The 6139-nt window shown below is 33.4% G+C and overlaps 1 long non-coding RNA gene across 1 annotated transcript; it reads right to left on the bottom strand.

Annotated features, from left to right (window-relative positions):
• Positions 1–817: 817 nt before the first annotated feature.
• Positions 818–3383, bottom strand: LOC137064077 (uncharacterized). The gene is made up of 4 exons (XR_010901486.1): positions 3113–3383; positions 2480–2572; positions 1831–1952; positions 818–1112 (listed from the first exon to the last, which is right to left on the bottom strand). It is a non-coding gene; the product is annotated as an uncharacterized lncRNA (long non-coding RNA).
• Between the last annotated feature and the right edge of the window lie 2756 nt (positions 3384–6139).

The raw sequence follows: 6139 nt of genomic DNA, 5'->3' as shown, positions 1-6139 counted from the left end.
TAAGGGCAGTACAACATACACAGATCTATTCTCCTCATCACGGACAACAAACTTTGAGTCACATTTAAATATCAGAGTATTTTGTCTTTTCTATTCTAACGTCATGCTTGTGTATAGGTTTTGATATTGTAAGACCATCTGATGAAATACAGAAATATTTGAAAGAAATGTTGTAAAATAATAATTATTAAGTTTTCTTTTATTTTATGGATAAACACTAATAAATATAATGGATGAACCTGCAACAACTTGCCATTATCCACTTTCCAGAGTAAACAAAAACTATTTATATTATTTACACTTCATTATTACTATTAAATATAGGACCATGCACCATTAAGTAAAATAACAAGAGACATTGTCACAATTTCATCTACACCCTCTTCACGTACCTGGCATCGAAAATGTGCATGCTTTAATTTTTATTGCAGTAGTAGATGTACCAGAATGATCAACATGGATCATCTTCAGTTAAGCTTGAAGTGTTTGTAATCCTTCCCTTTATTTCACTGAAAACTGACATACTTGTCACAGCATGCAAGTATATACAACTTTTTGGAGCATTGTACCAAATATAATATAACCAGATAAAAAATGTTTACTTCTCAAGTAAAAATATTCTTGGTAATTAATTAGATAACCTAAATAAACTTGTTGAATGTGTATTTACTGTACCAAACACCATACACAATACTCACCATACTTTATCACTCAACACTTTATTGGAGGATACAGTATACAGTTGATAAAGTAGAATAAAGTCAAATAAGATTCAAGATATATAAAAATGGGTTTTAAAAAACACATTAACATCATATTAATCCATTCACAGCTGCTGAAGCCACACAAATGAGTGCCACATAATCCCATCCAGTCAACTATGATACAGAAAACAGATTTGATATAGTGTTGGAAAATAATGATTCATTATTACAACTAGACTGGTTTCTGTCTCTTCCCTCTATCATGTTCATGTTCTTCTTCTTCTAAACAGTTCGCCCACTTGTACCCTACAGTATAATCAATGTACAGATGATGTGATCACTGATGTTGTGTCGCCTTTTCTCAACCAGAGGAAGAAGTCGTATAATCCGGCGTTCTCCAGTCCTGGTCTAAAAGTAAAACAACAAACACAATTCATATTAAGTTTAATGTACAGTCAGGTTAACCTATGTTCTTCAGTAAACTCTCCACCTCAAAATGGGCAGAAATGCCAATTCCTGATTTAAATTTACAAAGCAGCAGTCAGTACATAAAATAATATACACATTGAAGCATTATGGATAATATTGCAGCCCATAATATTAGCCAAGTACTGAACAAAAACTAATTTACCCATATCAACAGCAACCTTTTAAACAGTAGATCTTTTAGAAAGAACTAACCAGATATTTCACATAATTCAAAGAACATTTACTATTTGATTCCTAATATGTCCCAACTCATTATCTTCTAAAGCTACCCAGAACCATCCATGGTCTACAAAACAATGGAGAAATACATGGAGTTTATAACAACTAAATGCTTTTTCCCACACTTGTCTGCTTTTATCTAAGACAAACAGACGGTGCAGTTTTTAAGAACTGAAGGCCAAAAGTGTAATAATAATTGTATCAAAAAGGGAAAACAAATATTTACCATTTTAAATAAATCCAAGATACAGAACCTCATTTGCTTATTTTAGGAGTTATTAAAAGATTTAGACATGAATAATGGTACGTATTTTATCAGAGTAGAAAGAATGATCACTGTTGAAATGAATAGTCCTTTGAGAGATCAACATCAAATTTTGTACTACATATTACAGCATCGCTTCAATACAAGACATACCAATGGACTTGCGCACTTTTCTGTCTTCTTCGGGCACAAGATGTCCATCTTCCTTCCTCACCCTAAACAAAGGACTTATTTTCTTAGCTTGCTTCGATATAAGGTCTGGTCTTTCTTCTCTTCTGTAAAACAAGAAAGTATCATTTACTCTGTGCAAATACTATTGTTTTTAAAACATATAAATTAAGACAGTTAAAAGTATGTAATAGCAAGCTATATCATAAGAATTTGTTTGAAAATGTAGATAACTCACTTGATTTTGTGATCACATAAATTATTTACATGCAAACGGGACGTTATAAACAGTGCAAGTGATCTGATTAAGAAAAAATAATTGAATATCTGATGTCATGTGACCGAAGTGGCTTTTTGAGGCTTTTGCATCTGAACTCTTCATATACAAATACAGCTCTGGAAAAAAAATTAAGAGACCACTTAACATTTAGAAATCCATGTTAAGTGGTCTCTTCATTTTTTTCAGAGCTATATGTACGAGAATCATACGAATTTGACAACTTGTTAAATCTTGTGAATTATTAAGACTTCGGGAATATGTTCTTACTGATTGAGCTATGGGATTTGTAAGAATAAGTAACAACAAATGCTAAATAAAATGTTTGATAAAGGGTTCAAACCAACACATACATACCATTACAAATATTTGCTGTTGCAGCTTTTGGTTTTCTCCGTTACTTCTCCACAAACAAGAATGGGTTGACTGAGTCCGAGAGGCCCTTTTGGTCTTTTCAGGTAAAAAAAAAAAAAAGAAAGAGAGAAAAAAGTCATAATATATAATATATAGCATTATAAAGTATACTATTTAAATAACAATATTTGGATTTTACATTAAAATGCATTTAAAGCATGGTAATTGTTGTGGCTACTGTTTATTTACAACAAATATCACATTAAAAATATCAATTGTTGTGGTTACTGTTTATTTACAACAAATATCACATTAAAACTACCAATACTGTGGTAAACGCATGACAAGTGTTTTTTTTTATTATTATTTTTTTATTGTGCTTCTACTACAAATCCCACGTTGGAACTACACTAGTAATTATTATTAAATATTAACAAATGTTTAAAGGTCTATAGCACGTCACGTGACAGTGTTTAATCACCCTATTAGCAAGGTGTGTTTATTTAGAAAGCAAAGAAATGCAAAGCCTCAGTGGAGATGATGACAGATACAATGCAGTGACTGAACATGATCGATAACGACAAGCAGAAAATACTTTATATCAAATATTAGGACATAATATGTATGACTACTCACCAACATGTGGCACACGTGATCTGATGCCAAACATCGCGATGTGTTCTGAATGAGACTTCTTCAGCGCGATTTCATACCGATAGAATTGCCGTCTAATGTTGACGCCAAAGGTTTCCCACTGAAAGCAATTGGGTTCCCAGTTCGTCCATCGCGTGACGCCGAGGGGTCTACCTGTGGCGTCTTCAGTGTGACGCCGGGGCGCGCGCGGCGCGGATAGAGACGGTGATTGCTTTTGGGTCTTTTCTTCACACAATTCAATCGTTTGGCCTCGGAATAGTTGGACTTTTTCAATAAAGTGTGCCTGTTGTCTGTTACAGTCTGTGTTTTATATCATATAATACGCAAATGGGTAGGTTTAGGGCGGGGTAGGGTTTGACTGCTGTTTCAAACGTGTATCGTAGCGTAAATAAATGTAAATACAATTGTGCTGGCTGATTAAATTGAGAATCACACTCCAACATGTCATAATGTAAAAATTATAACCCAATATATTCCATCATAACGATAACATTCACATGCCCAACACGTCTGTTTATGACGTCCTAGGTTTCTCATTGAAATCAGTGGATTACCCAGTACGTCGAAAAATGGCGATTTAGGGGTACCCTGTGCGTCAACAGCTGACGTCAGGGTCCCTTGACCGTTCGTCAACATTTGACGAGTAGGGGTGAGACTGTGTTGAAATTGAAAAGCCTCCCATTCACACATACAGTGGTCTAGGTTCAAAATGTTGGTGTCATTTTACAGGAAACCCTTTAAAGTTACATAAAACACTGCTAAAAGTGATTAACATGTAAGTATATGTTGTGTAAGCTGTTATAACCCTCCAAAAAATTAGGCGCTTTTTGATTTTTTTATATAAATTAATTTTTGAAAGTGTGTAACTCAGGCCCTGTGTGCTCTAGGACCCTGTAAAAAAGGGGGGTCATCCCTTCAGACCCATTTTAGTAAATCTGGCATAAAACATGACACAGACAAAATTCTTTTTTCCACTATTTTCTGTAATTTAGTGGAAACAGCCCAAACTGTCTGCAGGTTCCTAGAGCACACAGGGCCTGAGTTACACACTTTCAAAAATGAATTTATGGAGAGAAAAAAATCAAAAGCGCCTACTTTTTGGGGGGGTTATTACAGCTTAGACAACATATACTTACATGTTAATCACTTTTAGCAGTGTTTTATGTAACTTCAAAGGGTTTCCTGTACAATGACACCAACATTTTGAACCTAGACCACTGTATGTGTGAATGGGAAGCTTTTCAATTTGGGTAGGCCAAATCCAGGCGGAAATCCCAAAAAATGGCCCTGAGTGTAAGAGGTTAAAACAAAGAAACAGCCCATTCTTACAAATAAAGCTTCCAAAAGGAAAACTTTCCCACTGTAAATAACCTTTTGTTGAATTGAAAGGTTCCATGAATGTTAAATGTTCTTCATGGAACCAGATGCCAATAAAGAACCTTTGTTTTTAAGAGTGTGGAACATTCCGCACTATATACTAATTAAACTAGCAAATTTATGAAATTGATCATGTGACCTCTTTGTACAGACATTCAGATGTTCTTGCTCTGTGGGACATCTCAAATCATGTTTGAGAATTTTACACAATTGAATTTTACACAAATGTATGATATTTCAGTTCAAAAAACATTTAGTCTAACTATTCACTCAGATTGTTATGCTAATAATGTAATTTGTATTAAAAAATTGCATAGAAGTATTTGCACTATAGTATAGTCTCAGATGTTTGGACCGTAAGGTATGTCTTCTGATTCAAAAATGGACTGCATTTCTTATTTAAAATTCATTACATTTAAACTAAAAACCCAAGAGGAAACATTCCCTTTGCGATAACAGCGATGAACAAAAACTGTGATTTTAAAGCCAAAGAGAAAGAGAGCAGCTGTGCTGATTAGATCTGTCTCCGCTTTCTTCCTCTCTTCCTAAATACCTCCATGCTTTGAGCACATAATTGTTCCTTCATTGGATTCAAATGCTCTGTGTGGACTCGTTCACATGGTCCTCATCATTATCTGATGACTTTCCCATCGCAGAGTCCACAGAAAACAGTCCCTGGAATGTGGACATGGTCACAGATGGGGAAGAACCTTTTGCAGGGCCCAGTTACATCTTTTATGAATACTGGTATGAACAGTTTTGTAAATATGAAGAGCAAAAAAAAAAAAAAAGAAAGAAAATATCAACTGACATCTCACAAAGCCTGTCATGTGTCACATTTCACACTAAAATCTAAATTATATTTTTCTATTCATACAATGGAAAAAAACTAAATTTTTATTTAAATTATAAATATTTTTATACCAATAAGGTACCCAACACAACACCTACGTTTTACTTAAAACTTTAAAAAAACAAACAGAGAACATGAAATTGTGTACATTTGTGTTAAGAATATTATATCCATAATCTGTGATTAATTTCAAACTGTTGCTTTTTAATGGCAGTTGAATGTTGTCAGCAAAAAATAACAATGATAATTATCCATCATGGCAGTATTTATTATAGTCCCAAATTTCAGAGACAAATCAAGGCAAATTATGAATAAATTTTTATACCAATATGAATTTACAGAATCTATTTATTGGAAAAAACACCAAAAAATCGGGAAAAAACATTGGAAAAATATATATATATTCATTAAATTATGAAAATTATTATCCATCATGGCAGGTTGCCACTTTTCTGAGAAAACCAAGGCAACAGAAAATAGGACAACTATTCAAAAAATAAAGTTCCTGTCATGATCGTTCTCCACATCTTACAGAGGAAAATGCGAATGAAGACCAGAAACTGTAGGTCATATACAACATATATTTATATCACATTTAATATGTATTAATATGCATTCTAAAACAGTATAATTAATCATAATTACACACATTATTTTTTTCAATGCATAAAGTATGTGAACAAGCGCTATTAAAAAGAAAACTTTCAGAGAAATGATCATAATATGGCACTTAAAGCTGTTGAATGATATTTAAAAAATGGCCAGTTTATATGGAGCTT

This window comes from Pseudorasbora parva, chromosome 24 (genome assembly GCF_024679245.1).
Source record: "Pseudorasbora parva isolate DD20220531a chromosome 24, ASM2467924v1, whole genome shotgun sequence".
NCBI classification, from domain to species: Eukaryota; Metazoa; Chordata; class Actinopteri; order Cypriniformes; family Gobionidae; genus Pseudorasbora; species Pseudorasbora parva.
Note: the sequence above shows the minus strand (reverse complement) of the source record. Positions and strands in the feature narration are given on the sequence as shown.